At 45.2% G+C, this 27,443-nt stretch overlaps 50 non-coding genes across 50 annotated transcripts; all 50 read left to right on the top strand.

Annotated features, from left to right (window-relative positions):
- Window positions 1-564: 564 nt before the first annotated feature.
- Window positions 565-656, top strand: TRNAI-UAU (transfer RNA isoleucine (anticodon UAU)). Its single transcript is given in 2 exon segments — window positions 565-602; window positions 621-656. It is a non-coding gene; the product is annotated as a tRNA-Ile (tRNA).
- A 377-nt stretch (window positions 657-1,033) lies between these two features.
- Window positions 1,034-1,124, top strand: TRNAV-UAC (transfer RNA valine (anticodon UAC)). Its single transcript is given in 2 exon segments — window positions 1,034-1,071; window positions 1,089-1,124. It is a non-coding gene; the product is annotated as a tRNA-Val (tRNA).
- Window positions 1,125-1,969: 845 nt separating this feature from the next.
- On the top strand, window positions 1,970-2,061 carry TRNAI-UAU (transfer RNA isoleucine (anticodon UAU)). Its single transcript is given in 2 exon segments — window positions 1,970-2,007; window positions 2,026-2,061. It is a non-coding gene; the product is annotated as a tRNA-Ile (tRNA).
- Window positions 2,062-2,204: 143 nt separating this feature from the next.
- Window positions 2,205-2,296, top strand: TRNAI-UAU (transfer RNA isoleucine (anticodon UAU)). Its single transcript is given in 2 exon segments — window positions 2,205-2,242; window positions 2,261-2,296. It is a non-coding gene; the product is annotated as a tRNA-Ile (tRNA).
- A 612-nt stretch (window positions 2,297-2,908) lies between these two features.
- Window positions 2,909-3,000, top strand: TRNAI-UAU (transfer RNA isoleucine (anticodon UAU)). The gene is given in 2 exon segments: window positions 2,909-2,946; window positions 2,965-3,000. It is a non-coding gene; the product is annotated as a tRNA-Ile (tRNA).
- A 143-nt stretch (window positions 3,001-3,143) lies between these two features.
- Window positions 3,144-3,235, top strand: TRNAI-UAU (transfer RNA isoleucine (anticodon UAU)). The gene is given in 2 exon segments: window positions 3,144-3,181; window positions 3,200-3,235. It is a non-coding gene; the product is annotated as a tRNA-Ile (tRNA).
- Window positions 3,236-4,080: 845 nt separating this feature from the next.
- TRNAV-UAC (transfer RNA valine (anticodon UAC)) lies at window positions 4,081-4,171 on the top strand. The gene is given in 2 exon segments: window positions 4,081-4,118; window positions 4,136-4,171. It is a non-coding gene; the product is annotated as a tRNA-Val (tRNA).
- An 847-nt stretch (window positions 4,172-5,018) lies between these two features.
- On the top strand, window positions 5,019-5,110 carry TRNAI-UAU (transfer RNA isoleucine (anticodon UAU)). The gene is given in 2 exon segments: window positions 5,019-5,056; window positions 5,075-5,110. It is a non-coding gene; the product is annotated as a tRNA-Ile (tRNA).
- A 143-nt stretch (window positions 5,111-5,253) lies between these two features.
- TRNAI-UAU (transfer RNA isoleucine (anticodon UAU)) lies at window positions 5,254-5,345 on the top strand. Its single transcript is given in 2 exon segments — window positions 5,254-5,291; window positions 5,310-5,345. It is a non-coding gene; the product is annotated as a tRNA-Ile (tRNA).
- Window positions 5,346-5,956: 611 nt separating this feature from the next.
- Window positions 5,957-6,048, top strand: TRNAI-UAU (transfer RNA isoleucine (anticodon UAU)). The gene is given in 2 exon segments: window positions 5,957-5,994; window positions 6,013-6,048. It is a non-coding gene; the product is annotated as a tRNA-Ile (tRNA).
- Window positions 6,049-6,895: 847 nt separating this feature from the next.
- On the top strand, window positions 6,896-6,987 carry TRNAI-UAU (transfer RNA isoleucine (anticodon UAU)). Its single transcript is given in 2 exon segments — window positions 6,896-6,933; window positions 6,952-6,987. It is a non-coding gene; the product is annotated as a tRNA-Ile (tRNA).
- Window positions 6,988-7,130: 143 nt separating this feature from the next.
- Window positions 7,131-7,222, top strand: TRNAI-UAU (transfer RNA isoleucine (anticodon UAU)). The gene is given in 2 exon segments: window positions 7,131-7,168; window positions 7,187-7,222. It is a non-coding gene; the product is annotated as a tRNA-Ile (tRNA).
- An 845-nt stretch (window positions 7,223-8,067) lies between these two features.
- Window positions 8,068-8,159, top strand: TRNAI-UAU (transfer RNA isoleucine (anticodon UAU)). The gene is given in 2 exon segments: window positions 8,068-8,105; window positions 8,124-8,159. It is a non-coding gene; the product is annotated as a tRNA-Ile (tRNA).
- Window positions 8,160-8,536: 377 nt separating this feature from the next.
- Window positions 8,537-8,627, top strand: TRNAV-UAC (transfer RNA valine (anticodon UAC)). The gene is given in 2 exon segments: window positions 8,537-8,574; window positions 8,592-8,627. It is a non-coding gene; the product is annotated as a tRNA-Val (tRNA).
- An 845-nt stretch (window positions 8,628-9,472) lies between these two features.
- TRNAI-UAU (transfer RNA isoleucine (anticodon UAU)) lies at window positions 9,473-9,564 on the top strand. The gene is given in 2 exon segments: window positions 9,473-9,510; window positions 9,529-9,564. It is a non-coding gene; the product is annotated as a tRNA-Ile (tRNA).
- Window positions 9,565-9,707: 143 nt separating this feature from the next.
- Window positions 9,708-9,799, top strand: TRNAI-UAU (transfer RNA isoleucine (anticodon UAU)). The gene is given in 2 exon segments: window positions 9,708-9,745; window positions 9,764-9,799. It is a non-coding gene; the product is annotated as a tRNA-Ile (tRNA).
- Window positions 9,800-10,411: 612 nt separating this feature from the next.
- TRNAI-UAU (transfer RNA isoleucine (anticodon UAU)) lies at window positions 10,412-10,503 on the top strand. Its single transcript is given in 2 exon segments — window positions 10,412-10,449; window positions 10,468-10,503. It is a non-coding gene; the product is annotated as a tRNA-Ile (tRNA).
- A 143-nt stretch (window positions 10,504-10,646) lies between these two features.
- On the top strand, window positions 10,647-10,738 carry TRNAI-UAU (transfer RNA isoleucine (anticodon UAU)). The gene is given in 2 exon segments: window positions 10,647-10,684; window positions 10,703-10,738. It is a non-coding gene; the product is annotated as a tRNA-Ile (tRNA).
- An 845-nt stretch (window positions 10,739-11,583) lies between these two features.
- Window positions 11,584-11,674, top strand: TRNAV-UAC (transfer RNA valine (anticodon UAC)). The gene is given in 2 exon segments: window positions 11,584-11,621; window positions 11,639-11,674. It is a non-coding gene; the product is annotated as a tRNA-Val (tRNA).
- Window positions 11,675-12,521: 847 nt separating this feature from the next.
- On the top strand, window positions 12,522-12,613 carry TRNAI-UAU (transfer RNA isoleucine (anticodon UAU)). Its single transcript is given in 2 exon segments — window positions 12,522-12,559; window positions 12,578-12,613. It is a non-coding gene; the product is annotated as a tRNA-Ile (tRNA).
- Window positions 12,614-12,756: 143 nt separating this feature from the next.
- Window positions 12,757-12,848, top strand: TRNAE-UUC (transfer RNA glutamic acid (anticodon UUC)). The gene is given in 2 exon segments: window positions 12,757-12,794; window positions 12,813-12,848. It is a non-coding gene; the product is annotated as a tRNA-Glu (tRNA).
- Window positions 12,849-12,991: 143 nt separating this feature from the next.
- Window positions 12,992-13,083, top strand: TRNAI-UAU (transfer RNA isoleucine (anticodon UAU)). The gene is given in 2 exon segments: window positions 12,992-13,029; window positions 13,048-13,083. It is a non-coding gene; the product is annotated as a tRNA-Ile (tRNA).
- A 376-nt stretch (window positions 13,084-13,459) lies between these two features.
- On the top strand, window positions 13,460-13,552 carry TRNAI-UAU (transfer RNA isoleucine (anticodon UAU)). Its single transcript is given in 2 exon segments — window positions 13,460-13,497; window positions 13,516-13,552. It is a non-coding gene; the product is annotated as a tRNA-Ile (tRNA).
- A 141-nt stretch (window positions 13,553-13,693) lies between these two features.
- On the top strand, window positions 13,694-13,785 carry TRNAI-UAU (transfer RNA isoleucine (anticodon UAU)). The gene is given in 2 exon segments: window positions 13,694-13,731; window positions 13,750-13,785. It is a non-coding gene; the product is annotated as a tRNA-Ile (tRNA).
- Window positions 13,786-14,862: 1,077 nt separating this feature from the next.
- TRNAI-UAU (transfer RNA isoleucine (anticodon UAU)) lies at window positions 14,863-14,954 on the top strand. The gene is given in 2 exon segments: window positions 14,863-14,900; window positions 14,919-14,954. It is a non-coding gene; the product is annotated as a tRNA-Ile (tRNA).
- Window positions 14,955-15,802: 848 nt separating this feature from the next.
- TRNAI-UAU (transfer RNA isoleucine (anticodon UAU)) lies at window positions 15,803-15,894 on the top strand. Its single transcript is given in 2 exon segments — window positions 15,803-15,840; window positions 15,859-15,894. It is a non-coding gene; the product is annotated as a tRNA-Ile (tRNA).
- A 143-nt stretch (window positions 15,895-16,037) lies between these two features.
- On the top strand, window positions 16,038-16,129 carry TRNAI-UAU (transfer RNA isoleucine (anticodon UAU)). Its single transcript is given in 2 exon segments — window positions 16,038-16,075; window positions 16,094-16,129. It is a non-coding gene; the product is annotated as a tRNA-Ile (tRNA).
- Window positions 16,130-16,505: 376 nt separating this feature from the next.
- Window positions 16,506-16,597, top strand: TRNAI-UAU (transfer RNA isoleucine (anticodon UAU)). The gene is given in 2 exon segments: window positions 16,506-16,543; window positions 16,562-16,597. It is a non-coding gene; the product is annotated as a tRNA-Ile (tRNA).
- A 378-nt stretch (window positions 16,598-16,975) lies between these two features.
- Window positions 16,976-17,067, top strand: TRNAK-UUU (transfer RNA lysine (anticodon UUU)). The gene is given in 2 exon segments: window positions 16,976-17,013; window positions 17,032-17,067. It is a non-coding gene; the product is annotated as a tRNA-Lys (tRNA).
- A 378-nt stretch (window positions 17,068-17,445) lies between these two features.
- TRNAI-UAU (transfer RNA isoleucine (anticodon UAU)) lies at window positions 17,446-17,537 on the top strand. Its single transcript is given in 2 exon segments — window positions 17,446-17,483; window positions 17,502-17,537. It is a non-coding gene; the product is annotated as a tRNA-Ile (tRNA).
- Window positions 17,538-17,680: 143 nt separating this feature from the next.
- TRNAI-UAU (transfer RNA isoleucine (anticodon UAU)) lies at window positions 17,681-17,772 on the top strand. The gene is given in 2 exon segments: window positions 17,681-17,718; window positions 17,737-17,772. It is a non-coding gene; the product is annotated as a tRNA-Ile (tRNA).
- A 376-nt stretch (window positions 17,773-18,148) lies between these two features.
- TRNAI-UAU (transfer RNA isoleucine (anticodon UAU)) lies at window positions 18,149-18,240 on the top strand. Its single transcript is given in 2 exon segments — window positions 18,149-18,186; window positions 18,205-18,240. It is a non-coding gene; the product is annotated as a tRNA-Ile (tRNA).
- A 143-nt stretch (window positions 18,241-18,383) lies between these two features.
- On the top strand, window positions 18,384-18,475 carry TRNAI-UAU (transfer RNA isoleucine (anticodon UAU)). Its single transcript is given in 2 exon segments — window positions 18,384-18,421; window positions 18,440-18,475. It is a non-coding gene; the product is annotated as a tRNA-Ile (tRNA).
- Window positions 18,476-18,853: 378 nt separating this feature from the next.
- On the top strand, window positions 18,854-18,945 carry TRNAI-UAU (transfer RNA isoleucine (anticodon UAU)). Its single transcript is given in 2 exon segments — window positions 18,854-18,891; window positions 18,910-18,945. It is a non-coding gene; the product is annotated as a tRNA-Ile (tRNA).
- A 379-nt stretch (window positions 18,946-19,324) lies between these two features.
- TRNAI-UAU (transfer RNA isoleucine (anticodon UAU)) lies at window positions 19,325-19,416 on the top strand. The gene is given in 2 exon segments: window positions 19,325-19,362; window positions 19,381-19,416. It is a non-coding gene; the product is annotated as a tRNA-Ile (tRNA).
- Window positions 19,417-19,793: 377 nt separating this feature from the next.
- Window positions 19,794-19,885, top strand: TRNAK-UUU (transfer RNA lysine (anticodon UUU)). The gene is given in 2 exon segments: window positions 19,794-19,831; window positions 19,850-19,885. It is a non-coding gene; the product is annotated as a tRNA-Lys (tRNA).
- A 143-nt stretch (window positions 19,886-20,028) lies between these two features.
- Window positions 20,029-20,119, top strand: TRNAV-UAC (transfer RNA valine (anticodon UAC)). Its single transcript is given in 2 exon segments — window positions 20,029-20,066; window positions 20,084-20,119. It is a non-coding gene; the product is annotated as a tRNA-Val (tRNA).
- Window positions 20,120-20,966: 847 nt separating this feature from the next.
- On the top strand, window positions 20,967-21,058 carry TRNAK-UUU (transfer RNA lysine (anticodon UUU)). The gene is given in 2 exon segments: window positions 20,967-21,004; window positions 21,023-21,058. It is a non-coding gene; the product is annotated as a tRNA-Lys (tRNA).
- Window positions 21,059-21,436: 378 nt separating this feature from the next.
- TRNAI-UAU (transfer RNA isoleucine (anticodon UAU)) lies at window positions 21,437-21,528 on the top strand. The gene is given in 2 exon segments: window positions 21,437-21,474; window positions 21,493-21,528. It is a non-coding gene; the product is annotated as a tRNA-Ile (tRNA).
- A 143-nt stretch (window positions 21,529-21,671) lies between these two features.
- On the top strand, window positions 21,672-21,763 carry TRNAI-UAU (transfer RNA isoleucine (anticodon UAU)). The gene is given in 2 exon segments: window positions 21,672-21,709; window positions 21,728-21,763. It is a non-coding gene; the product is annotated as a tRNA-Ile (tRNA).
- Window positions 21,764-21,906: 143 nt separating this feature from the next.
- Window positions 21,907-21,999, top strand: TRNAI-UAU (transfer RNA isoleucine (anticodon UAU)). Its single transcript is given in 2 exon segments — window positions 21,907-21,944; window positions 21,964-21,999. It is a non-coding gene; the product is annotated as a tRNA-Ile (tRNA).
- A 143-nt stretch (window positions 22,000-22,142) lies between these two features.
- Window positions 22,143-22,234, top strand: TRNAI-UAU (transfer RNA isoleucine (anticodon UAU)). Its single transcript is given in 2 exon segments — window positions 22,143-22,180; window positions 22,199-22,234. It is a non-coding gene; the product is annotated as a tRNA-Ile (tRNA).
- Window positions 22,235-22,611: 377 nt separating this feature from the next.
- On the top strand, window positions 22,612-22,703 carry TRNAK-UUU (transfer RNA lysine (anticodon UUU)). The gene is given in 2 exon segments: window positions 22,612-22,649; window positions 22,668-22,703. It is a non-coding gene; the product is annotated as a tRNA-Lys (tRNA).
- A 142-nt stretch (window positions 22,704-22,845) lies between these two features.
- Window positions 22,846-22,936, top strand: TRNAV-UAC (transfer RNA valine (anticodon UAC)). Its single transcript is given in 2 exon segments — window positions 22,846-22,883; window positions 22,901-22,936. It is a non-coding gene; the product is annotated as a tRNA-Val (tRNA).
- An 847-nt stretch (window positions 22,937-23,783) lies between these two features.
- Window positions 23,784-23,875, top strand: TRNAK-UUU (transfer RNA lysine (anticodon UUU)). The gene is given in 2 exon segments: window positions 23,784-23,821; window positions 23,840-23,875. It is a non-coding gene; the product is annotated as a tRNA-Lys (tRNA).
- Window positions 23,876-24,253: 378 nt separating this feature from the next.
- TRNAI-UAU (transfer RNA isoleucine (anticodon UAU)) lies at window positions 24,254-24,345 on the top strand. Its single transcript is given in 2 exon segments — window positions 24,254-24,291; window positions 24,310-24,345. It is a non-coding gene; the product is annotated as a tRNA-Ile (tRNA).
- A 610-nt stretch (window positions 24,346-24,955) lies between these two features.
- On the top strand, window positions 24,956-25,048 carry TRNAI-UAU (transfer RNA isoleucine (anticodon UAU)). The gene is given in 2 exon segments: window positions 24,956-24,993; window positions 25,012-25,048. It is a non-coding gene; the product is annotated as a tRNA-Ile (tRNA).
- Window positions 25,049-25,189: 141 nt separating this feature from the next.
- Window positions 25,190-25,281, top strand: TRNAI-UAU (transfer RNA isoleucine (anticodon UAU)). Its single transcript is given in 2 exon segments — window positions 25,190-25,227; window positions 25,246-25,281. It is a non-coding gene; the product is annotated as a tRNA-Ile (tRNA).
- An 845-nt stretch (window positions 25,282-26,126) lies between these two features.
- On the top strand, window positions 26,127-26,219 carry TRNAI-UAU (transfer RNA isoleucine (anticodon UAU)). The gene is given in 2 exon segments: window positions 26,127-26,164; window positions 26,184-26,219. It is a non-coding gene; the product is annotated as a tRNA-Ile (tRNA).
- A 1,082-nt stretch (window positions 26,220-27,301) lies between these two features.
- TRNAI-UAU (transfer RNA isoleucine (anticodon UAU)) lies at window positions 27,302-27,393 on the top strand. The gene is given in 2 exon segments: window positions 27,302-27,339; window positions 27,358-27,393. It is a non-coding gene; the product is annotated as a tRNA-Ile (tRNA).
- The last annotated feature ends 50 nt before the right edge of the window (window positions 27,394-27,443 follow it).

A 27,443-nucleotide genomic window follows, 5' to 3' on the forward strand; every position in this document is an offset into this window, starting at 1 on the left:
TCAATGCTGGCGACTGCCTGGCACGAAAACATTTGTTTACTGGAGGTGTGTGTAGACAACAGTCCTAAAGGAAACACTCTCACGTGCAACCGCGTTCCCCAGTGGCGCAATTGGTTAGTGCACGGTACTTTTACGACCGTTCTCGTGAGCTATGCCGGGGTTGTGAGTTCGAGCCTCACCTATAGAATCAAATTTTTATTAGATTTCATATTTAGTCATGAGGTTAATTGTATACTAAATTCTGGCGACTGCCTGGCTCGAAAACATTTGTTTACTGGAGGTGTGTGTAGACAACCGTCCTAAAGGAAACACTCTTACGTGCAACCGTGTTCCCCAGTGGCGCAATTGGTTAGCGCACGGAACCTATACGACAGTTCTCGTGAGCCATGCCGGGGTTGTGATTTCGAGCCTCACCTGGGGAATAAATTTTTATTAGTTTTCCTATTTAGTCATGAGGTTAATTGTACACTCAATGCTGGCGACTGCCTGGCACGAAAACATTTGTTTACTGGAGGTGTGTGTAGACAACAGTCCTAAAGAAAACACTCTTACGTGCAACCGTGTTCTCCAGTGGCGCAATTGGTTAGCGCACGGTACTTATACGACAGTTCTCGTGAGCTATGCCGGGGTTGTGAGTTCGAGCCTCACCTGGGGAATGAAATTTTTATTAGTTTTCATTATTAGTCTTGAGGTTAATTGTATACTCAATGCTGGCGACTGCCTGGCTCGAAAAGATTTGGTTACAGGAGGTGTGTGTAGAAAACAGTCCTAAAGGAAACACTTTTACGTGCAACCGTGTTCAAGAGTGGCGCAATTGGTTAGCGCACGGTACTTATACGACAGTTCTCGTGAGCTATGCCGGGGTTGTGAGTTTGAGCCTCACCTGGGGAATGAAATTGTTATTAGTTTTCATTATTAGTCATGACGTTAATTGTATACTCAATGCTGGCGACCGCCTGGCTCGAAACATTTGTTTACTGGAGTTGTGTGTAGACAACAGTCCTAAAGAAAAGACTCCTACGTGCGACCGTGTTCCCCAGTGGCACAATTGGTTAGCGCACGGTACTTACAGACAGTTCTCGTCAGCTATGCCGAGGTTGTGAGTTCGAGACTCACCTGTGGAATGAAATTTTTATTAGTTTTCATATTTAGTCATGAGGTTAAATGTATACTCAATGCTGGCGACTGCCTGGCTCGAAAACATTTGTTTACTGGAGGAGTGTGTAGACAACAGTTGTAAAGGAAACACTCTTACGTGCAACCGTGTTCCCCAGTGGCGCAATTGGTTAGCGCACAAACTTATTCGACAGTTCTCGTGAGCTATGCGCGGGTTGAGTGTTCGAGCCTCACCTGGGGAATAAAATTTTTATTAGTTTTCATATTTAGTCATGAGGTTAATGTTAAACTCAATGCTGGCGACTGCCTGGCTCGAAAACATTTGTTTACTGGAGGTGTGTGTAGACAACAGTCCTAAAGGAAACACTCTTACGTGCAACCATGTTCCCCAGTGGCACAATTAGTTAGCACACGGTACTTATACGACAGTTCTCGTGAGCTTTGCCGGGGTTGTGAGTTCGAGCCTCACCTGTGGAATGAAATCTTTATTAGTTTTCATATTTAGTCATGAGGTTAAATGTATACTCAATGCTGGCGACTGCCTGGCTCGAAAAAATTTTTTTACTGGAGATGTGTGTAGACAACAGTCCTAAAGGAAACACTTTTACGTGCAACCGTGTTCCCCAGTGGCGCGATTGGTTAGCGCTGAATTTATAGGACACTTCTCGTGAGCTATGCCGGGGTTGTGAGTTCGAACCTCACCTGGGGGATGAAATTTTCATTAGTTTTCATATTTAGTCATGAGGTTAATTGTATACTCAATGCTGGCAACTGCCTGGCTCGAAAACATTTGTTTACTCGAGTTGTGTGGAGACAACAGTCCTAAAGGAAAGACTCCTACGTGCGACCGTGTTCCCCAGTGGCGCAATTGGTTAGCGCACGGTACTTATACGACAGTTCTCGTGAGCTATGCCGGGGTTGTGAGTTCGAGCCTCACCTGGGGAATGAAATTTTTATTAGTTTTCATATTTAGTCATGAGGTTAATTGTATACTCAATGCTGGCCACTTCCTGGCTCGAATACATTTGTTTACTGGAGGTATGTGTAGACAACAGTCCTATAGGAAACACTCTTACGTGCAACCATGTTCCACAGTGGCGCAATTGGTTAGCGCACGGTACTTATACGACAGTTCTCGTGAGCTATGCCGGGGTTGTGAGTTCGAGCCTCACCTGGGGAATGAAATTTTTATTAGTTTTCATATTTAGTCATGAGGTATATTGTATACTCAATGCTGGCGACTGCCTGGCTCGAAAACATTTGTTTACTGGAGTTTTGCGCAGATAACAGTCCTAAAGAAAAGACTCCTACGTGTGACCGTGTTCCCCAGTGGCGCAATTGGTTAGCGCACGGTACCTTTACGAAAGTTCTCGTGAGCTATGCGCGGGTTGAGAGTTCGAGCCTCACCTGGGGAATGAAATTTTAATTAGTTTTCCTATTTAGTCATGAGGGGTATTGTATACTCAATGCTGGCGACTGCCTGGCTCGAAAACATTTGTTTACTGGAGGTGTGTGTAGACAACAGTCCTAAAGGAAACACTCTTACGTGCAACCGCGTTCCCAGTGGCGCAATTGGTTAGTGCACAGTACTTATACGACAGTTCTCGTGAGCTATGCCGGGGTTGTGAGTTCGAGCCTCACCTGGGGAATGAAATTTTTATTAGTTTTCATATTTAGTCATGAGGTTAATTGTATACTCAATGCTGGCGACTGCCTGGCTCGAAAACATTTGTTTACCGGAGGTGTGTGTAGACAACAGTCCTAAAGGAAACACTTTTACGTGCAACCATGTTCCACAGTGGCGCAATTGGTTAGCGCACGGTACTTATACGACAGTTCTCGTGAGCTATGCCGGGGTTGTGAGTTCGAGCCTCACCTGGGGAATGAAATTTTTATTAGTTTTCACATTTAGTCATGAGGTACATTGTATACTCAATGCTGGCGACTGCCTGGCTCGAAAGCATTTGTTTACTGGAGTTGTGTATAGACAACAGTCTTAAAGGAAAGACTCCTACGTGCGACCGTGTTCCCCAGTGGCGCAATTGGTTAGCGCACGGTACTTATACGACAGTTCTCGTGAGCAATGCCGGGGTTGTGAGTTTGAGCCTCACCTGGGGAATGGAATTTTTATTAGTTTTCATATTTAGCCTTGAGGGTAATTGTATACTCAATGCTGGCGACTGCCTGGCTCGGAAACATTTGTTTACTGGAGTTGTGTGGAGACAACAGTCGTAAAGGAAACCCTCTTACGTGCAACCGTGTTCCCCAGTGGCGCAATTGGTTAGCGCACAAACTTATTCGACAGTTCTCGTGAGCTATGCGCGGGTTGAGTGTTCGAGCCTCACCTGGGGAATAAATTTTTATTAGTTTTCCTATTTAGTCATGAGGTTAATTGTATACTCAATGCTGGCGACTGCCTGGCACGAAAACATTTGTTTACTGGAGGTGTGTGTAGACAACAGTCCTAAAGGAAACACTCTCACGTGCAACCGCGTTCCCCAGTGGCGCAATTGGTTAGTGCACGGTACTTTTACGACCGTTCTCGTGAGCTATGCCGGGGTTGTGAGTTCGAGCCTCACCTATAGAATCAAATTTTTATTAGATTTCATATTTAGTCTTGAGGTTAATTGTATACTCAATGCTGGCGACTGCCTGGCTCGAAAAGATTTGCTTACAGGAGGTGTGTGTAGAAAACAGTCCTAAAGGAAACACTTTTACGTGCAACCGTGTTCAAGAGTGGCGCAATTGGTTAGCGCACGGTACTTATACGACAGTTCTCGTGAGCTATGCCGGGGTTGTGAGTTCGAGCCTCACCTGGGGAATGAAATTGTTATTAGTTTTCATTATTAGTCATGACGTTAATTGTATACTCAATGCTGGCGACTGCCTGGCTCGAAACATTTGTTTACTGGAGTTGTGTGTAGACAACAGTCCTAAAGAAAAGACTCCTACGTGCGACCGTGTTCCCCAGTGGCACAATTGGTTAGCGCACGGTACTTACAGACAGTTCTCGTCAGCTATGCCGAGGTTGTGAGTTCGAGACTCACCTGTGGAATGAAATTTTTATTAGTTTTCATATTTAGTCATGAGGTTAAATGTATACTCAATGCTGGCGACTGCCTGGCTCGAAAACATTTGTTTACTGGAGGAGTGTGTAGACAACAGTTGTAAAGGAAACACTCTTACATGCAACCGTGTTCCCCAGGGCGCTATTGGTTAGCGCACGGTACTTATACGACAGTTCTCGTGAGCTATGCCAGGGTTGTGAGTTCGAGCCTCACCTGGGGAATAAAATTTTTATTAGTTTTCATATTTAGTCATGAGGTTAATGTTAAACTCAATGCTGGCGACTGCCTGGCTCGAAAACATTTGTTTACTGGAGGTGTGTGTAGACAACAGTCCTAAAGGAAACACTCTTACGTGCAACCATGTTCCCCAGTGGCACAATTAGTTAGCACACGGTACTTATACGACAGTTCTCGTGAGCTTTGCCGGAGTTGTGAGTTCGAGCCTCACCTATGGAATCAAATTTTTATTAGATTTCATATTTAGTCATGAGGTTAATTGTATACTGAATGCTGACGACTGCCTGGTCCGAAAACATTTGTTTACTGGAGGTGTGTGTAGACAACAGTCCTAAAGGAAACACTCTTACGTGCAACCATGTTCCCCAGTGGCGCAATGGGTTAGCGCACGGTACTTATACGACAGTTCTCTTGAGCTATGCCGGGGTTTTGAGTTCGAGCCTCATCTGGGGAATGAAATTTTTATTATTTTTCATATTTAGTCATGCGGTTAATTGTATACTCAATGCTGGTGACTGCCTGGCTCGAAAACATTTGTGCACTGGAGTTGTGTGTAGACAACAGTCTTAAAGAAAAGACTCCTACATGCGACCGTGTTCCCCAGTGGCACAATTGGTTAGCGCACGGTACTTATACGACAGTTCTCGTGAGCTATGCCGGGGTTGTGAGTTCGAGCCTCACCTGGGGAATAAAATTTTTATTAGTTTTCATACTTAGTCGTGAGGTTCATTGTATCCTGAATGCTGGCGACTGCCTGGCTCGAAAACGTTTGTTTACTGGAGTTTTGCGCAGACAACAGTCCTAAAGGAAAGAATCCTACGTGTGACCGTGTTCCCCAGTGGCGCAATCGGTTAGCGCATGGTACTTATACGACAGTTCTCGTGAGCTATGCCGGGGTTGTGAGTTTGAGCCTCACCTGGGGAATGGAATTTTTATTAGTTTTCATATTTAGCCTTGAGGGTAATTGTATACTCAATGCTGGCGACTGCCTGGCTCGGAAACATTTGTTTACTGGAGTTGTGTGGAGACAACAGTCGTAAAGGAAACCCTCTTACGTGCAACCGTGTTCCCCAGTGGCGCAATTGGTTAGCGCACAAACTTATTCGACAGTTCTCGTGAGCTATGCGCGGGTTGAGTGTTCGAGCCTCACCTGGGGAATAAATTTTTATTAGTTTTCCTATTTAGTCATGAGGTTAATTGTATACTTAATGCTGGCGACTGCCTGGCACGAAAACATTTGTTTACTGGAGGTGTGTGTAGACAACAGTCCTAAAGGAAACACTCTCACGTGCAACCGCGTTCCCCAGTGGCGCAATTGGTTAGTGCACGGTACTTTTACGACCGTTCTCGTGAGCTATGCCGGGGTTGTGAGTTCGAGCCTCACCTATAGAATCAAATTTTTATTAGATTTCATATTTAGTCATGAGGTTAATTGTATACTAAATTCTGGCGACTGCCTGGCTCGAAAACATTTGTTTACTGGAGGTGTGTGTAGACAACCGTCCTAAAGGAAACACTCTTACGTGCAACCGTGTTCCCCAGTGGCGCAATTGGTTAGTGCACGGTACTTATACGACAGTTCTCGTGAGCTATGCCGGGGTTGTGAGTTCGAGCCTCACCTGGGGAATGAAATTTTTATTAGTTTTCATTATTAGTCATGAGGTTAATTGTATACTCAATGCTGGCGACTGCCTGGCTCGAAAACATTTGTTTACTGGAGTTGTGTGTAGACAACAGTCCTAAAGAAAAGACTCCTACGTGCGACCGTGTTCCCCAGGGGCGCAATTGGTTAGCGCACGGTATTTATACGACAGTTCTCGTCCGCTATGCCGAGGTTGTGAGTTCGAGACTCACCTGTGGAATGAAATTTTTATTAGTTTTCATATTTAGTCATGAGGTTAAATGTATACTCAATGCTGGCGACTGCCTGGCTCGAAAAAATTTTTTTACTGGAGTTTTGCGCAGATAACAGTCCTAAAGGAAAGACTCCTACGTGTGACCGTGTTCCCCAGTGGCGCAATTGGTTAGCGCACGGTACCTTTACGAAAGTTCTCGTGAGCTATGCGCGGGTTGAGAGTTCGAGCCTCACCTGGGGAATGAAATTTTAATTAGTTTTCCTATTTAGTCATGAGGGGTATTGTATACTCAATGCTGGCGACTGCCTGGCTCGAAAACATTTGTTTACTGGAGGTGTGTGTAGACAACAGTCCTAAAGGAAACACTCTTACGTGCAACCGCGTTCCCAGTGGCGCAATTGGTTAGTGCACAGTACTTATACGACAGTTCTCGTGAGCTATGCCGGGGTTGTGAGTTCGAGCCTCACCTGGGGAATGAAATTTTTATTAGTTTTCATATTTAGTCATGAGGTTAATTGTATACTCAATGCTGGCGACTGCCTGGCTCGAAAACATTTGTTTACCGGAGGTGTGTGTAGACAACAGTCCTAAAGGAAACACTCTTACGTGCAACCATGTTCCACAGTGGCGCAATTGGTTAGCGCACGGTACTTATACGACAGTTCTCGTGAGCTATGCCGGGGTTGTGAGTTCGAGCCTCACCTGGGGAATGAAATTTTTATTAGTTTTCACATTTAGTCATGAGGTACATTGTATACTCAATGCTGGCGACTGCCTGGCTCGAAAGCATTTGTTTACTGGAGTTGTGTATAGACAACAGTCTTAAAGGAAAGACTCCTACGTGCGACCGTGTTCCCCAGTGGCGCAATTGGTTAGCGCACGGTACTTATACGACAGTTCTCGTGAGCTATGCCGGGGTTGTGAGTTTGAGCCTCACCTGGGGAATGGAATTTTTATTAGTTTTCATATTTAGCCTTGAGGGTAATTGTATACTCAATGCTGGCGACTGCCTGGCTCGGAAACATTTGTTTACTGGAGTTGTGTGGAGACAACAGTCGTAAAGGAAACCCTCTTACGTGCAACCGTGTTCCCCAGTGGCGCAATTGGTTAGCGCACAAACTTATTCGACAGTTCTCGTGAGCTATGCGCGGGTTGAGTGTTCGAGCCTCACCTGGGGAATAAATTTTTATTAGTTTTCCTATTTAGTCATGAGGTTAATTGTATACTCAATGCTGGCGACTGCCTGGCACGAAAACATTTGTTTACTGGAGGTGTGTGTAGACAACAGTCCTAAAGGAAACACTCTCACGTGCAACCGCGTTCCCCAGTGGCGCAATTGGTTAGTGCACGGTACTTTTACGACCGTTCTCGTGAGCTATGCCGGGGTTGTGAGTTCGAGCCTCACCTATAGAATCAAATTTTTATTAGATTTCATATTTAGTCATGAGGTTAATTGTATACTAAATTCTGGCGACTGCCTGGCTCGAAAACATTTGTTTACTGGAGGTGTGTGTAGACAACCGTCCTAAAGGAAACACTCTTACGTGCAACCGTGTTCCCCAGTGGCGCAATTGGTTAGCGCACGGAACCTATACGACAGTTCTCGTGAGCCATGCCGGGGTTGTGATTTCGAGCCTCACCTGGGGAATAAATTTTTATTAGTTTTCCTATTTAGTCATGAGGTTAATTGTACACTCAATGCTGGCGACTGCCTGGCACGAAAACATTTGTTTACTGGAGGTGTGTGTAGACAACAGTCCTAAAGAAAACACTCTTACGTGCAACCGTGTTCTCCAGTGGCGCAATTGGTTAGCGCACGGTACTTATACGACAGTTCTCGTGAGCTATGCCGGGGTTGTGAGTTCGAGCCTCACCTGGGGAATGAAATTTTTATTAGTTTTCATTATTAGTCTTGAGGTTAATTGTATACTCAATGCTGGCGACTGCCTGGCTCGAAAAGATTTGGTTACAGGAGGTGTGTGTAGAAAACAGTCCTAAAGGAAACACTTTTACGTGCAACCGTGTTCAAGAGTGGCGCAATTGGTTAGCGCACGGTACTTATACGACAGTTCTCGTGAGCTATGCCGGGGTTGTGAGTTTGAGCCTCACCTGGGGAATGAAATTGTTATTAGTTTTCATTATTAGTCATGACGTTAATTGTATACTCAATGCTGGCGACCGCCTGGCTCGAAACATTTGTTTACTGGAGTTGTGTGTAGACAACAGTCCTAAAGAAAAGACTCCTACGTGCGACCGTGTTCCCCAGTGGCACAATTGGTTAGCGCACGGTACTTACAGACAGTTCTCGTCAGCTATGCCGAGGTTGTGAGTTCGAGACTCACCTGTGGAATGAAATTTTTATTAGTTTTCATATTTAGTCATGAGGTTAAATGTATACTCAATGCTGGCGACTGCCTGGCTCGAAAACATTTGTTTACTGGAGGAGTGTGTAGACAACAGTTGTAAAGGAAACACTCTTACGTGCAACCGTGTTCCCCAGTGGCGCAATTGGTTAGCGCACAAACTTATTCGACAGTTCTCGTGAGCTATGCGCGGGTTGAGTGTTCGAGCCTCACCTGGGGAATAAAATTTTTATTAGTTTTCATATTTAGTCATGAGGTTAATGTTAAACTCAATGCTGGCGACTGCCTGGCTCGAAAACATTTGTTTACTGGAGGTGTGTGTAGACAACAGTCCTAAAGGAAACACTCTTACGTGCAACCATGTTCCCCAGTGGCACAATTAGTTAGCACACGGTACTTATACGACAGTTCTCGTGAGCTTTGCCGGGGTTGTGAGTTCGAGCCTCACCTGTGGAATGAAATCTTTATTAGTTTTCATATTTAGTCATGAGGTTAAATGTATACTCAATGCTGGCGACTGCCTGGCTCGAAAAAATTTTTTTACTGGAGATGTGTGTAGACAACAGTCCTAAAGGAAACACTTTTACGTGCAACCGTGTTCCCCAGTGGCGCGATTGGTTAGCGCTGAATTTATAGGACACTTCTCGTGAGCTATGCCGGGGTTGTGAGTTCGAGCCTCACCTGGGGGATGAAATTTTCATTAGTTTTCATATTTAGTCATGAGGTTAATTGTATACTCAATGCTGGCAACTGCCTGGCTCGAAAACATTTGTTTACTCGAGTTGTGTGGAGACAACAGTCCTAAAGGAAAGACTCCTACGTGCGACCGTGTTCCCCAGTGGCGCAATTGGTTAGCGCACGGTACTTATACGACAGTTCTCGTGAGCTATGCCGGGGTTGTGAGTTCGAGCCTCACCTGGGGAATGAAATTTTTATTAGTTTTCATATTTAGTCATGAGGTTAATTGTATACTCAATGCTGGCCACTTCCTGGCTCGAATACATTTGTTTACTGGAGGTATGTGTAGACAACAGTCCTATAGGAAACACTCTTACGTGCAACCATGTTCCACAGTGGCGCAATTGGTTAGCGCACGGTACTTATACGACAGTTCTCGTGAGCTATGCCGGGGTTGTGAGTTCGAGCCTCACCTGGGGAATGAAATTTTTATTAGTTTTCATATTTAGTCATGAGGTATATTGTATACTCAATGCTGGCGACTGCCTGGCTCGAAAACATTTGTTTACTGGAGTTTTGCGCAGATAACAGTCCTAAAGAAAAGACTCCTACGTGTGACCGTGTTCCCCAGTGGCGCAATTGGTTAGCGCACGGTACCTTTACGAAAGTTCTCGTGAGCTATGCGCGGGTTGAGAGTTCGAGCCTCACCTGGGGAATGAAATTTTAATTAGTTTTCCTATTTAGTCATGAGGGGTATTGTATACTCAATGCTGGCGACTGCCTGGCTCGAAAACATTTGTTTACTGGAGGTGTGTGTAGACAACAGTCCTAAAGGAAACACTCTTACGTGCAACCGCGTTCCCAGTGGCGCAATTGGTTAGTGCACAGTACTTATACGACAGTTCTCGTGAGCTATGCCGGGGTTGTGAGTTCGAGCCTCACCTGGGGAATGAAATTTTTATTAGTTTTCATATTTAGTCATGAGGTTAATTGTATACTCAATGCTGGCGACTGCCTGGCTCGAAAACATTTGTTTACCGGAGGTGTGTGTAGACAACAGTCCTAAAGGAAACACTTTTACGTGCAACCATGTTCCACAGTGGCGCAATTGGTTAGCGCACGGTACTTATACGACAGTTCTCGTGAGCTATGCCGGGGTTGTGAGTTCGAGCCTCACCTGGGGAATGAAATTTTTATTAGTTTTCACATTTAGTCATGAGGTACATTGTATACTCAATGCTGGCGACTGCCTGGCTCGAAAGCATTTGTTTACTGGAGTTGTGTATAGACAACAGTCTTAAAGGAAAGACTCCTACGTGCGACCGTGTTCCCCAGTGGCGCAATTGGTTAGCGCACGGTACTTATACGACAGTTCTCGTGAGCAATGCCGGGGTTGTGAGTTTGAGCCTCACCTGGGGAATGGAATTTTTATTAGTTTTCATATTTAGCCTTGAGGGTAATTGTATACTCAATGCTGGCGACTGCCTGGCTCGGAAACATTTGTTTACTGGAGTTGTGTGGAGACAACAGTCGTAAAGGAAACCCTCTTACGTGCAACCGTGTTCCCCAGTGGCGCAATTGGTTAGCGCACAAACTTATTCGACAGTTCTCGTGAGCTATGCGCGGGTTGAGTGTTCGAGCCTCACCTGGGGAATAAATTTTTATTAGTTTTCCTATTTAGTCATGAGGTTAATTGTATACTCAATGCTGGCGACTGCCTGGCACGAAAACATTTGTTTACTGGAGGTGTGTGTAGACAACAGTCCTAAAGGAAACACTCTCACGTGCAACCGCGTTCCCCAGTGGCGCAATTGGTTAGTGCACGGTACTTTTACGACCGTTCTCGTGAGCTATGCCGGGGTTGTGAGTTCGAGCCTCACCTATAGAATCAAATTTTTATTAGATTTCATATTTAGTCTTGAGGTTAATTGTATACTCAATGCTGGCGACTGCCTGGCTCGAAAAGATTTGCTTACAGGAGGTGTGTGTAGAAAACAGTCCTAAAGGAAACACTTTTACGTGCAACCGTGTTCAAGAGTGGCGCAATTGGTTAGCGCACGGTACTTATACGACAGTTCTCGTGAGCTATGCCGGGGTTGTGAGTTCGAGCCTCACCTGGGGAATGAAATTGTTATTAGTTTTCATTATTAGTCATGACGTTAATTGTATACTCAATGCTGGCGACTGCCTGGCTCGAAACATTTGTTTACTGGAGTTGTGTGTAGACAACAGTCCTAAAGAAAAGACTCCTACGTGCGACCGTGTTCCCCAGTGGCACAATTGGTTAGCGCACGGTACTTACAGACAGTTCTCGTCAGCTATGCCGAGGTTGTGAGTTCGAGACTCACCTGTGGAATGAAATTTTTATTAGTTTTCATATTTAGTCATGAGGTTAAATGTATACTCAATGCTGGCGACTGCCTGGCTCGAAAACATTTGTTTACTGGAGGAGTGTGTAGACAACAGTTGTAAAGGAAACACTCTTACATGCAACCGTGTTCCCCAGGGCGCTATTGGTTAGCGCACGGTACTTATACGACAGTTCTCGTGAGCTATGCCAGGGTTGTGAGTTCGAGCCTCACCTGGGGAATAAAATTTTTATTAGTTTTCATATTTAGTCATGAGGTTAATGTTAAACTCAATGCTGGCGACTGCCTGGCTCGAAAACATTTGTTTACTGGAGGTGTGTGTAGACAACAGTCCTAAAGGAAACACTCTTACGTGCAACCATGTTCCCCAGTGGCACAATTAGTTAGCACACGGTACTTATACGACAGTTCTCGTGAGCTTTGCCGGAGTTGTGAGTTCGAGCCTCACCTATGGAATCAAATTTTTATTAGATTTCATATTTAGTCATGAGGTTAATTGTATACTGAATGCTGACGACTGCCTGGTCCGAAAACATTTGTTTACTGGAGGTGTGTGTAGACAACAGTCCTAAAGGAAACACTCTTACGTGCAACCATGTTCCCCAGTGGCGCAATGGGTTAGCGCACGGTACTTATACGACAGTTCTCTTGAGCTATGCCGGGGTTTTGAGTTCGAGCCTCATCTGGGGAATGAAATTTTTATTATTTTTCATATTTAGTCATGCGGTTAATTGTATACTCAATGCTGGTGACTGCCTGGCTCGAAAACATTTGTGCACTGGAGTTGTGTGTAGACAACAGTCTTAAAGAAAAGACTCCTACATGCGACCGTGTTCCCCAGTGGCACAATTGGTTAGCGCACGGTACTTATACGACAGTTCTCGTGAGCTATGCCGGGGTTGTGAGTTCGAGCCTCACCTGGGGAATAAAATTTTTATTAGTTTTCATACTTAGTCGTGAGGTTCATTGTATCCTGAATGCTGGCGACTGCCTGGCTCGAAAACGTTTGTTTACTGGAGTTTTGCGCAGACAACAGTCCTAAAGGAAAGAATCCTACGTGTGACCGTGTTCCCCAGTGGCGCAATCGGTTAGCGCATGGTACCTTCACGAAAGATCTCGTGAGCTATGCCGGGGTTGTGAGTTTGAGCCTCACCTGGGGAATGGAATTTTCATTAGTTTTCATATTTAGCCTTGAGGTTAATTGTCTACTTAATGCTGGCGACTGCCTGGCTCGGAAACATTTGTTAACTGGAGTTGTGTGGAGACAACAGTCGTAAAGGAAACCCTCTTACGTGCAACCGTGTTCCCCAGTGGCGCAATTGGTTAGCGCACGGTACTTATACGACAGTTCTCGTCAGCTATGCCGAGGTTGTGAGTTCGAGACTCACCTGTGGAATGAAATTTTTATTAGTTTTCATATTTGGTCATGAGGTTAATTGTATACTCAATGCTTGCGACTGCCTGGATCGAAAAAATTTGTTTACTGGAGTTTTGCGCAGACAACAGTCCTAAAGGAAAGACTCCTACGTGCGACCGTGTTCCCCAGCGGCGCAATTGGTTAGCACACGGTACTTATACGACAGTTCTCGTGAGCTATTCTGGGGTTGTGAGATTGAGCCTCGCCTGGGGAGTGAAATTTTTATTAGTTTTCATATTTAGCCATGAGGTAATTGTATACTGAATGCTGGCGACTGCCTGGCCCGAAAACATTTGTTTACTGGAGTTGTGTGTAGACAACAGTCCTAAAGGAAACACTCTTACGTGCAACCGTGTTCCCCATGGCGCAATCGGATAGCGCACGGTACTTATAGGACAGTTCTCGTGAGCTATGCCGGGGTTGTGAGTTCGAGCCTCACCTGGGGAATGAATTTTTAATAGTGTTCATATTTAGTCATGAGGTTAATTGTATACTCAATGCTGGCGACTGCCTGGCTCGAAAACATTTTTTTACTGGAGTTGTGTCAAGACAACAGTCCTAAAGGAAACACTCTTACGTGCAACCGTGTTCCCCAGTGGCGCAATTGGTTAGCGCACGGTACTTATGCGACAGTTCTCGTGAGCTATCCCGGGGTTGTGAGTTCGAGCCTCACCTGGGGAATGACATTTTTATTAGTTTTCATATTTAGTCATGAGGTTGATTGTATACTCAATGCTGGCGACTGCCTGGCTCGAAAACATTTATTTACTGGAGGAGTGTGTAAACAGTTGTAAAGGAAACACTCTTACGTGCAACCGTGTTCCCCAGTGGCGGTATTGGTTAGCGCACGGTACTTATACGACAGTTCTCGTGAGCTATGCCGGGGTTGTGAGTTCGAGCCTCACCTGGGGAATGAAATTTTTATTAGTTTTCATATTTAGTCATGAGGTTAATTGTATACCCAATGCTGGCGACTGCCTGTCTCGAAAAAAATTGTTTACTGGAGGTGTGTGTAGACAACAGTCCTAAAGAAAACACTCTTACGTGCAACCATGTTCCCCAGTGGCGCAATTGGTTAGCGCACGGTACTTATACGACAGCTCTCGTGAGCTATGCCGGGGCTGTGAGTTCGAGCCTCACCCGCGGAATTAAATTTTTATTAGTTTTCATATTTAGTCATGAGGTAAATTGTATACTCAATGCTGGCGACTGCCTGGCTCGAAAACATTTGTTTACTGGAGTTGTGTCGAGACAACAGTCCTAAAGGAAACACTCTTACGTGCAACCGCGTACCCCAGTGGCGCAATTGGTTAGTGCACGGTACTTATACGACAGTTCTCGTGAGCTATGCCGGAGTTGTTAGTTCGAGCCTCACCTGGGGAATGACATTTTTATTAGTTTTCATATTTAGTCATGAGGTTGATTGTATACTCAATGCTGGCGACTGCCTGGCTCGAAAACATTTATTTACTGGAGGAGTGTGTAAACAGTTGTAAAGGAAACACTCTTACGTGCAACCGTGTTCCCCAGTGGCGGTATTGGTTAGCGCACGGTACTTATACGACAGTTCTCGTGAGCTATGCCGGGGTTGTGAGTTCGAGCCTCACCTGGGGAATGAAATTTTTATTAGTTTTCATATTTAGTCATGAGGTTAATTGTATACCCAATGCTGGCGACTGCCTGTCTCGAAAAAAATTGTTCACTGGAGTTGTGTGGAGACAACAGTCCTAGAGGAAAGACTCCTACGTGCTACCGTGATCCCCAGTGGCGCAATTGGTTAGCGCACGGTACTTATACGACAGTTCTCGTGAGCTATGCCGGGGTTGTGAGTTCGAGCCTCACCTGGGGAATGAAATTTTCATTAGTTTTCATATTTAGTCATGCGGTTAATTGTACACTCAATGCTGGCCACTGCCTGGCTCGAAAACTTTTGTTTACTGAAGGTATGTGTAGAGAACAGTCCTAAAGGAAACACTCTTTTGTGCAACCGTGTTCCACAGTGGCGCAATTGGTTAGCGCACGGTACTTATACGACAGTTCTCGTGAGCTATGCCGGGGTTCTGAGTTCGAGCCTCACCTGGGGAATGAAATTTTTATTAGTTTTCATATTTATTCATGAGGTATATTGTATACTCAATGCTGGCGACTGCCTGGCTCCAAAACATTTGTTTACTGGAGTTTTGCGCAGACAACAGTCCTAAAGGAAAGACTCCTACGTGTGACCGTGTTCCCCAGTGGCGCAATCGGTTAGCGCACAGTACCTTTACGAAAGTTCTCGTGAGCTATGCCGGGGTTGTGAGTTTGAGCCTCACCTGGGGAATGGAATTTTCATTAGTTTTCATATTTAGCCTTGAGGGTAATTGTATACTCAATGCTGGCGACTGCCTGGCTCGGAAACATTTGTTTACTGGAGTTGTGTGGAGACAACAGTCGTAAAGGAAACCCTCTTACGTGCAACCGTGTTCCCCAGTGGCGCAATTGGTTAGCGCACAGTACTTATACGACAGTTCTCGTGAGCTATGCTCGAGTTGAGAGTTCGAGCCTCACCTGGGGAATGAAATTTTAATTAGTTTTCCTATTTAGTCATGAGGTTAATTGTATACTCAATGCTGGCGACTGCCTGGCTCGAAAACATTTGTTTACTGGAGTTGTGTGGAGACAACAGCCCTAAAGGAAACACTCTTACGTGCAACCGTGTTCACCAGTGGCGCAATTGGTTAGCGCACGGTACTTATACGACAGTTCTCGTGAGCTATGCCGTGGTTGTGAGTTCGAGCCTCACCTGGGGAATAAAATTTTTATTAGTTTTCATATTTAGTCTTGAGGTTAATGTTAAACTCAATGCTGGCGACTGCCTGGCTCGAAAACATTTGTTTACTGGAGGTGTGTGTAGACAACAGTCCTAAACGAAACACTCTTACGTGCAACCATGTTCCCCAGTGGCGCAATTGGTTAGCGCACGGTACTTATACGACAGTTCTCTTGAGCTATGCCGGGGTTGTGAGTTCGAGACTCACCTGTGGAATGAAATTTTTATTAGTTTTCATATTTAGTCATGAGGTTAAATGTATACTCAATGCTGGCGACTGCCTGGCTCGAAAAAATTTGTTTACTGGAGATGTGTGTAGACAACAGTCCTAAAGGAAACACTTTTACGTGCAACCGTGTTCCCCAGTGGCGCAATTGGTTAGCGCTGAATTTATAGGACAGTTCTCGTGAGCTATGCCGGGGTTGTGAGTTCGAGCCTCACCTGGGGGATGAAAGTTTCATTAGTTTTCATATTTATTCATGAGGTTAATTGTATACTCAATGCTGGCAACTGCCTGGCTCGAAAACATTTGTTTACTGGAGTTGTGTGGAGACAACAGTCCTAGAGGAAAGACTCCTACGTGCGACCGTGTTCCCCAGTGGCGCAATTGGTTAGCGCACGGTACTTATACGACAGTTCTCGTGAGCTATGCCGGGGTTGTGAGTTCGAGCCTCACCTGGGGAATAAAATTTTCATTAGTTTTCATATTTAGTCATGCGGTTAATTGTACACTCAATGCTGGCCACTGCCTGGCTCGAAAACATTTGTTTACTGGAGGTATGTGTAGACAACAGTCCTAAAGGAAACACTCTTACGTGCAACCATGTTCCACTGTGGCGCAATTGGTTAGCGCACGGTACTTATACGACAGTTCTCGTGAGCTATGCCGGGGTTGTGAGTTCGAGCCTCACCTGGAGAATGAAATTTTTATTAGTTTTCATATTTAGTCATGAGGTATATTGTATACTCAATGCTGGCGACTGCCTGGCTCGAAAACATTTGTTTACTGGAGTTTTGCGCAGACAACAGTCCTAAAGGAAAGACTCCTACGTGTGACTGTGTTCCCCAGTGGCGCAATTGGTTAGCGCACGGTACCTTTACGAAAGTTCTCGTGAGCTATGCCGAGGTTGTGAGTTTGAGCCTCACCTGGGGAATGGAATTTTCATTAGTTTTCATATTTAGCCTTGAGGTTAATTGTATACTCAATGCTGGCGACTGCCTGGCTCGGAAACATTTGTTTACTGGAGTTGTGTGGAGACAACAGTCGTAAAGAAAACCCTCTTACGTGCAACCGTGTTCCCCAGTGGCGCAATTGATTAGCGCACGGTACTTATACGACAGTTCTCGTGAGCTATGCGCGAATTGAGAGTTCGAGCCTCACCTGGGGAATGAAATTTTAATTAGTTTTCCTATTTAGTCATGAGGTTAATTGTATACTCAATGCTGGCGAGATCCTGGCTCGAAAACATTTGTTTACTGGAGGTGTGTGTAGACAACAGTCCTTAAGGAAACACTCTTACGTGCAACCGCGTTCCCCAGTGGCGCAATTGGTTAGTGCACGGTACTTATACGACAGTTCTCGTGAGCTATGCCGGGGTTGTGAGTTCGAGCCTCACCTGGGGAATGAAATTTTTATTAGTTTTCATTATTAGTCATGAGGTTAATTGTATACTCAATGCTGGCGACTGCCTGGCTCGAAAACATTTGTTTACTGGAGTTGTGTGTAGACAACAGTCCTAAAGAAAAGACTCCTACGTGCGACCGTGTTCCCCAGTGGCGCAATTGGTTAGCGCATGGTATTTATACGACAGTTCTCGTCAGCTATGCCGAGGTTGTGAGTTCGAGACTCACCTGTGGAATGAAATTTTTATTAGTTTTCATATTTAGTCATGAGGTTAAATGTATACTCAATGCTGGCGACTGCCTGGCTCGAAAAAATTTTTTTACTGGAGATGTGTGTAGACAACAGTCCTAAAGGAAACACTTTTACGTGCAACCGTGTTCCCCAGTGGCGCGATTGGTTAGCGCTGAATTTATAGGACACTTCTCGTGAGCTATGCCGGGGTTGTGAGTTCGAGCCTCACCTGGGGGATGATATTTTCATTAGTTTTCATATTTAGTCATGAGGTTAATTGTATACTCAATGCTGGCAACTGCCTGGCTCGAAAACATTTGTTTACTTGAGTTGTGTGGAGACAACAGTCCTAAAGGAAAGACTCCTACGTGCGACCATGTTCCCCAGTGGCGCAATTGGTTAGCGCACGGTACTTATACGACAGTTCTCGTGAGCTATGCCGGGGTTGTGAGTTCGAGCCTCACCTGGGGAATGAAATTTTTATTAGTTTTCATATTTAGTCATTAGGGTAATTGTATACTCAATGCTGGCCACTTCCTGGCTCGAAAACATTTGTTTACTGGAGGTATGTGTAGACAACAGTCCTATAGGAAATACTCTTACGTGCAACCATGTTCCACAGTGGCGCAATTGGTTAGCGCACGGTACTTATACGACAGTTCTCGTGAGCTATGCCGGGGTTGTGAGTTCGAGCCTCACCTGGGGAATGAAATTTTTATTAGTTTTCATATTTAGTCATGAGGTATATTGTATACTCAATGCTGGCGACTGCCTGGCTCGAAAACATTTGTTTACTGGAGTTTTGCGCAGACAACAGTCCTAAAGGAAAGACTCCTACGTGTGACCGTGTTCCCCAGTGGCGCAATTGGTTAGCGCACGGTACCTTTACGAAAGTTCTCGTGAGCTATGCGCGGGTTGGGAGTTCGAGCCTCACCTGGGGAATGAAATTTTAATTAGTTTTCCTATTTAGTCATGAGGGGTATTGTATACTCAATGCTGGCGACTGCCTGGCTCGAAAACATTTGTTTACTGGAGGTGTGTGTAGACAACAGTCCTAAAGGAAACACTCTTACGTGCAACCGCGTTCCCCAGTGGCGCAATTGGTTAGTGCACGGTACTTATACGACAGTTCTCGTGAGCTATGCCGGGGTTGTGAGTTCGAGCCTCACCTGGGGAATGAAATTTTTATTAGTTTTCATATTTAGTCATGAGGTTAATTGTATACTCAATGCTGGCGACTGCCTGGCTCGAAAACATTTGTTTACCGGAGGTGTGTGTAGACAACAGTCCTAAAGGAAACACTCTTACGTGCAACCATGTTCCACAGTGGTGCAATTGGTTAGCGCACGGTACTTATACGAACAGTTCTCGTGAGCTATGCCGGGGTTGTGAGTTCGAGCCTCACCTGGGGAATGAAATTTTTATTAGTTTTCACATTTAGTCATGAGGTACATTGTATACTCAATGCTGGCGACTGCCTGGCTCGAAAGCATTTGTTTACTGGAGTTGTGTATAGACAACAGTCTTAAAGGAAAGACTCCTACGTGCGACCGTGTTCCCCAGTGGCGCAATTGGTTAGCGCACGGTACTTATACGACAGTTCTCGTGAGCTATGCCGGGGTTGTGAGTTTGAGCCTCACCTGGGGAATGGAATTTTTATTAGTTTTCATATTTAGCCTTGAGGGTAATTGTATACTCAATGCTGGCGACTGCCTGGCTCGGAAACATTTGTTTACTGGAGTTGTGTGGAGACAACAGTCGTAAAGGAAACCCTCTTACGTGCAACCGTGTTCCCCAGTGGCGCAATTGGTTAGCGCACAAACTTATTCGACAGTTCTCGTGAGTTATGCGCGGGTTGAGTGTTCGAGCCTCACCTGGGGAATGAAATTTTTATTAGTTTTCCTATTTAGTCATGAGGTTAATTGTATACTCAATGCTGGCGACTGCCTGGCACGAAAACATTTGTTTACTGGAGGTGTGTGTAGACAACAGTCCTAAAGGAAACACTCTCACGTGCAACCGCGTTCCCCAGTGGCGCAATTGGTTAGTGCACGGTACTTTTACGACCGTTCTCGTGAGCTATGCCGGGGTTGTGAGTTCGAGCCTCACCTGGGGAATGAAATTTTTATTAGTTTTCATTATTACTCTTGAGGTTAATTGTATACTCAATGCTGGCGACTGCCTGGCTCGAAAACATTTGCTTACAGGAGGTGTGTGTAGAAAACAGTCCTAAAGGAAACACTCTTACGTGCAACCGTGTTCCCCAGTGGCACAATTGGTTAGCGCACGGTACTTACAGACAGTTCTCGTCAGCTATGCCGAGGTTGTGAGTTCGAGACTCACCTGTGGAATGAAATTTTTATTAGTTTTCATATTTAGTCATGAGGTTAAATGTATACTCAATGCTGGCGACTGCCTGGCTCGAAAACATTTGTTTACTGGAGGAGTGTGTAGACAACAGTTGTAAAGGAAACACTCTTACATGCAACCGTGTTCCCCAGGGCGCTATTGGTTAGCGCACGGTACTTATACGACAGTTCTCGTGAGCTATGCCGGGGTTGTGAGTTCGAGCCTCACCTGGGGAATAAAATTTTTATTAGTTTTCATATTTAGTCATGAGGTTAATGTTAAACTCAATGCTGGCGACTGCCTGGCTCGAAAACATTTGTTTACTGGAGGTGTGTGTAGACAACAGTCCTAATGGAAACACTCTTACGTGCAACCATGTTCCCCAGTGGCACAATTAGTTAGCACACGGTACTTATACGACAGTTCTCGTGAGCTTTGCCGGGGTTGTGAGTTCGAGCCTCACCTATGGAATCAAATTTTTATTAGATTTCATATTTAGTCATGAGGTTAATTGTATACTGAATGCTGACGACTGCCTGGTCCGAAAACATTTGTTTACTGGAGGTGTGTGTAGACAACAGTCCTAAAGGAAACACTCTTACGTGCAACCATGTTCCCCAGTGGCGCAATGGGTTAGCGCACGGTACTTATACGACAGTTCTCTTGAGCTATGCCGGGGTTTTGAGTTCGAGCCTCATCTGGGGAATGAAATTTTTATTATTTTTCATATTTAGTCATGCGGTTAATTGTATACTCAATGCTGGTGACTGGCTGGCTCGAAAACATTTGTGCACTGGAGTTGTGTGTAGACAACAGTCTTAAAGGATAGACTCCTACGTGCGACCGTGTTCCGCAGTGGCACAATTGGTTAGCGCACGGTACTTTTACGACAGTTCTCGTGAGCTATGCCGGGGTTGTGAGTTCGAGCCTCACCTGGGGAATAAAATTTTTATTAGTTTTCATACTTAGTCGTGAGGTTCATTGTATCCTGAATGCTGGCGACTGCCTGGCTCGAAAACGTTTGTTTACTGGAGTTTTGCGCAGACAACAGTCCTAAAGGAAAGAATCCTACGTGTGACCGTGTTCCCCAGTGGCGCAATCGGTTAGCGCACGGTACCTTCACGAAAGTTCTCGTGAGCTATGCCGGGGTTGTGAGTTTGAGCCTCATTTGGGGAATTGAATTTTCATTAGTTTTCATATTTAGCCTTGAGGTTAATTGTCTCCTTATTGCTGGCGACTGCCTGGCTCGGAAACATTTGTTAACTGGAGTTGTGTGGAGACAACAGTCGTAAAGGAAACCCTCTTACGTGCAACCGTGTTCCCCAGTGGCGCAATTGGTTAGCGCACGGTACTTATACGACAGTTCTCGTCAGCTATGCCGAGGTTGTGAGTTCGAGACTCACCTGTGGAATGAAATTTTTATTAGTTTTCATATTTGGTCATGAGGTTAATTGTATACTCAATGCTTGCGACTGCTTGGCTCGAAAAAATTTGTTTACTGGAGTTTTGTGCAGACAACAGTCCTAAAGGAAAGACTCCTACGTGCGACCGTGTTCCCCAGCGGCGCAATTGGTTAGCGCACGGTACTTATACGACAGTTCTCGTGAGCTATGCCGGGGTTGTGAGTTCGAGCCTCACCTGGGGAATGAAATTTTTATTAGTTTTCATATTTAGTCATGAGGTTAATTGTATACTCAATGCTGGCGACTGCCTGGCTCGAAAACATTTGTTTACCGGAGGTGTGTGTAGACAACAGTCCTAAAGGAAACACTCTTACGTGCAACCATGTTCCACAGTGGCGCAATTGGTTAGCGCACGGTACTTATACGAACAGTTCTCGTGAGCTATGCCGGGGTTGTGAGTTCGAGCCTCACCTGGGGAATGAAATTTTTATTAGTTTTCACATTTAGTCATGAGGTACATTGTATACTCAATGCTGGCGACTGCCTGGCTCGAAAGCATTTGTTTACTGGAGTTGTGTATAGACAACAGTCTTAAAGGAAAGACTCCTACGTGCGACCGTGTTCCCCAGTGGCGCAATTGGTTAGCGCACGGTACTTATACGACAGTTCTCGTGAGCTATGCCGGGGTTGTGAGTTTGAGCCTCACCTGGGGAATGGAATTTTTATTAGTTTTCATATTTAGCCTTGAGGGTAATTGTATACTCAATGCTGGCGACTGCCTGGCTCGGAAACATTTGTTTACTGGAGTTGTGTGGAGACAACAGTCGTAAAGGAAACCCTCTTACGTGCAACCGTGTTCCCCAGTGGCGCAATTGGTTAGCGCACAAACTTATTCGACAGTTCTCGTGAGTTATGCGCGGGTTGAGTGTTCGAGCCTCACCTGGGGAATGAAATTTTTATTAGTTTTCCTATTTAGTCATGAGGTTAATTGTATACTCAATGCTGGCGACTGCCTGGCACGAAAACATTTGTTTACTGGAGGTGTGTGTAGACAACAGTCCTAAAGGAAACACTCTCACGTGCAACCGCGTTCCCCAGTGGCGCAATTGGTTAGTGCACGGTACTTTTACGACCGTTCTCGTGAGCTATGCCGGGGTTGTGAGTTCGAGCCTCACCTGGGGAATGAAATTTTTATTAGTTTTCATTATTACTCTTGAGGTTAATTGTATACTCAATGCTGGCGACTGCCTGGCTCGAAAACATTTGCTTACAGGAGGTGTGTGTAGAAAACAGTCCTAAAGAAACACTCTTACGTGCAACCGTGTTCCCCAGTGGCACAATTGGTTAGCGCACGGTACTTACAGACAGTTCTCGTCAGCTATGCCGAGGTTGTGAGTTCGAGACTCACCTGTGGAATGAAATTTTTATTAGTTTTCATATTTAGTCATGAGGTTAAATGTATACTCAATGCTGGCGACTGCCTGGCTCGAAAACATTTGTTTACTGGAGGAGTGTGTAGACAACAGTTGTAAAGGAAACACTCTTACATGCAACCGTGTTCCCCAGGGCGCTATTGGTTAGCGCACGGTACTTATACGACAGTTCTCGTGAGCTATGCCGGGGTTGTGAGTTCGAGCCTCACCTGGGGAATAAAATTTTTATTAGTTTTCATATTTAGTCATGAGGTTAATGTTAAACTCAATGCTGGCGACTGCCTGGCTCGAAAACATTTGTTTACTGGAGGTGTGTGTAGACAACAGTCCTAAAGGAAACACTCTTACGTGCAACCATGTTCCCCAGTGGCACAATTAGTTAGCACACGGTACTTATACGACAGTTCTCGTGAGCTTTGCCGGGGTTGTGAGTTCGAGCCTCACCTATGGAATCAAATTTTTATTAGATTTCATATTTAGTCATGAGGTTAATTGTATACTGAATGCTGACGACTGCCTGGTCCGAAAACATTTGTTTACTGGAGGTGTGTGTAGACAACAGTCCTAAAGGAAACACTCTTACGTGCAACCATGTTCCCCAGTGGCGCAATGGGTTAGCGCACTGTACTTATACGACAGTTCTCTTGAGCTATGCCGGGGTTTTGAGTTCGAGCCTCATCTGGGGAATGAAATTTTTATTATTTTTCATATTTAGTCATGCGGTTAATTGTATACTCAATGCTGGTGACTGGCTGGCTCGAAAACATTTGTGCACTGGAGTTGTGTGTAGACAACAGTCTTAAAGGATAGACTCCTACGTGCGACCGTGTTCCGCAGTGGCACAATTGGTTAGCGCACGGTACTTTTACGACAGTTCTCGTGAGCTATGCCGGGGTTGTGAGTTCGAGCCTCACCTGGGGAATAAAATTTTTATTAGTTTTCATACTTAGTCGTGAGGTTCATTGTATCCTGAATGCTGGCGACTGCCTGGCTCGAAAACGTTTGTTTACTGGAGTTTTGCGCAGACAACAGTCCTAAAGGAAAGAATCCTACGTGTGACCGTGTTCCCCAGTGGCGCAATCGGTTAGCGCACGGTACCTTCACGAAAGTTCTCGTGAGCTATGCCGGGGTTGTGAGTTTGAGCCTCATTTGGGGAATGGAATTTTCATTAGTTTTCATATTTAGCCTTGAGGTTAATTGTCTCCTTATTGCTGGCGACTGCCTGGCTCGGAAACATTTGTTAACTGGAGTTGTGTGGAGACAACAGTCGTAAAGGAAACCCTCTTACGTGCAACCGTGTTCCCCAGTGGCGCAATTGGTTAGCGCACGGTACTTATACGACAGTTCTCGTCAGCTATGCCGAGGTTGTGAGTTCGAGACTCACCTGTGGAATGAAATTTTTATTAGTTTTCATATTTGGTCATGAGGTTAATTGTATACACAATGCTTGCGACTGCTTGGCTCGAAAAAATTTGTTTACTGGAGTTTTGTGCAGACAACAGTCCTAAAGGAAAGACTCCTACGTGCGACCGTGTTCCCCAGCGGCGCAATTGGTTAGCGCACGGTACTTATACGACAGTTCTCGTGAGCTATGCTGGGGTTGTGAGATTGAGCCTCGCCTGGGGAGTGAAATTTTTATTAGTTTTCATATTTAGCCATGAGGTAATTGTATACTCAATGCTTGCGACTGCCTGGCTCGAAAAAATTTGTTTACTGGAGTTTTGTGCAGACAACAGTCCTAAAGGAAAGACTCCTACGTGCGACCGTGTTCCCCAGCGGCGCAATTGGTTAGCGCACGGTACTTATACGACAGTTCTCGTGAGCTATGCTGGGGTTGTGAGATTGAGCCTCGCCTGGGGAGTGAAATTTTTATTAGTTTTCATATTTAGCCATGAGGTAATTGTATACTGAATGCTGGCGACTGCCTGGCCCGAAAACATTTGTTTACTGGAGTTGTGTGTAGACAACAGTCCTAAAGGAAACACTCTTACGTGCAACCGTGTTCCCCATGGCGCAATCGGATAGCGCACGGTACTTATAGGACAGTTCTCGTGAGCTATGCCGAGGTTGTGAGTTCGAGCCTCACCTGGGGAATGAATTTTTAATAGTGTTCATATTTAGTCATGAGGTTAATTGTATACTCAATGCTGGCGACTGCCTGGCTCGAAAACATTTGTTTACTGGAGTTGTGTTGAGACAACAGTCCTAAAGGAAACACTCTTACGTGCAACCGTGTTCCCCAGTGGCGCAATTGGTTAGCGCACGGTACTTATACGACAGTTCTCGTGAGCTATCCCGGGGTTGTGAGTTCGAGCCTCACCTGGGGAATGACATTTTTATTAGTTTTCATATTTAGTCATGAGGTTGATTGTACACTCAATGCTGGCGACTGCCTGGCTCGAAAACATTTATTTACTGGAGGAGTGTGTAAACAGTTGTAAAGGAAACACTCTTACGTGCAACCGTGTTCCCCAGTGCCGGTATTGGTTAGCGCACGGTACTTATACGACAGTTCTCGTGAGCTATGCCGGGGTTGTGAGTTCGAACCTCACCTGGGGAATGAAATTTTTATCAGTTTTCATATTTAGTCATGAGGTTAATTGTATACCATATGCTGGCGACTGCCTGTCTGGAAAAAAATTGTTTACTGGAGGTGTGTGTAGACAACAGTCCTAAAGAAAACACTCTTACGTGCAACCATGTTCCCCAGTGGCGCAATTGGTTAGCGCACAGTACTTATACGACAGCTCTCGTGAGCTATGCCGGGGCTGTGAGTTCGAGCCTCACCCGCGGAATTAAACTTTTATTAGTTTTCATATTTAGTGACGAGGTATATTGTATACTCAATGCTGGCGACTGCCTGGCTCGAAAACATTTGTTTACTGGAGTTTTGCGCAGACAACAGTCCTAATGGAGAGACTCATACGTGTGACCGTGTTCCCCAGTGGCGCAATTGGTTAGCGCACGGTACCTTTACGAAAGTTCTCGTGAACTATGACGGGGTTGTGTGTTTGAGCCTCACCTGGGGAATGGAATTTTCATTAGTTTTCATATTTAGCCTTGAGGTTATTTGTATACTCAATGCTGGCGACTGCCTGGCTCGAAAACATTTGTTTACCGGAGGTGTGTGTAGACAACAGTCCTAAAGGAAACACTCTTACGTGCAACCATGTTCCACAGTGGCGCAATTGGTTAGCGCACGGTACTTATACGAACAGTTCTCGTGAGCGATGCCGGGGTTGTGAGTTCGAGCCTCACCTGGGGAATGAAATTTTTATTAGTTTTCACATTTAGTCATGAGGTACATTGTATACTCAATGCTGGCGACTGCCTGGCTCGAAAGCATTTGTTTACTGGAGTTGTGTATAGACAACAGTCTTAAAGGAAAGACTCCTACGTGCGACCGTGTTCCCCAGTGGCGCAATTGGTTAGCGCACGGTACTTATACGACAGTTCTCGTGAGCTATGCCGGGGTTGTGAGTTTGAGCCTCACCTTGGGAATGGAATTTTTATTAGTTTTCATATTTAGCCTTGAGGGTAATTGTATACTCAATGCTGGCGACTGCCTGGCTCGGAAACATTTGTTTACTGGAGTTGTGTGGAGACAACAGTCGTAAAGGAAACCCTCTTACGTGCAACCGTGTTCCCCAGTGGCGCAATTGGTTAGCGCACAAACTTATTCGACAGTTCTCGTGAGCTATGCGCGGGTTGAGTGTTCGAGCCTCACCTGGGGAATGAAATTTTTATTAGTTTTCCTATTTAGTCATGAGGTTAATTGTATACTCAATGCTGGCGACTGCCTGGCACGAAAACATTTGTTTACTGGAGGTGTGTGTAGACAACAGTCCTAAAGGAAACACTCTCACGTGCAACCGCGTTCCCCAGTGGCGCAATTGGTTAGTGCACGGTACTTTTACGACCGTTCTCGTGAGCTATGCCGGGGTTGTGAGTTCGAGCCTCACCTATAGAATCAAATTTTTATTAGATTTCATATTTAGTCATGAGGTTAATTGTATACTAAATTCTGGCGACTGCCTGGCTCGAAAACATTTGTTTACTGGAGGTGTGTGTAGACAACCGTCCTAAAGGAAACACTCTTACGTGCAACCGTGTTCCCCAGTGGCGCAATTGGTTAGCGCACGGAACTTATACGACAGTTCTCGTGAGCCATGCCGGGGTTGTGATTTCGAGCCTCACCTGGGGAATGAAATTTTTATTAGTTTTCATATTTAGTCATGAGGTTAATTGTATACTCAATGCTGGCGACTGCCTGGCTCGAAAACATTTGTTTACTGGAGGTGTGTGCACACAACAGTCCTAAAGAAAACACTCTTACGTGCAACCGTGTTCTCCAGTGGCGCAATTGGTTAGCGCACGGTACTTATACGACAGTTCTCGTGAGCTATGCCGGGGTTGTGAGTTCGAGCCTCACCTGGGGAATGAAATTTTTATTAGTTTTCATTATTACTCTTGAGGTTAATTGTATACTC

This window comes from Rhipicephalus microplus, chromosome 8 (genome assembly GCF_043290135.1).
Source record: "Rhipicephalus microplus isolate Deutch F79 chromosome 8, USDA_Rmic, whole genome shotgun sequence".
Lineage (NCBI taxonomy): Eukaryota > Metazoa > Arthropoda > Arachnida > Ixodida > Ixodidae > Rhipicephalus > Rhipicephalus microplus.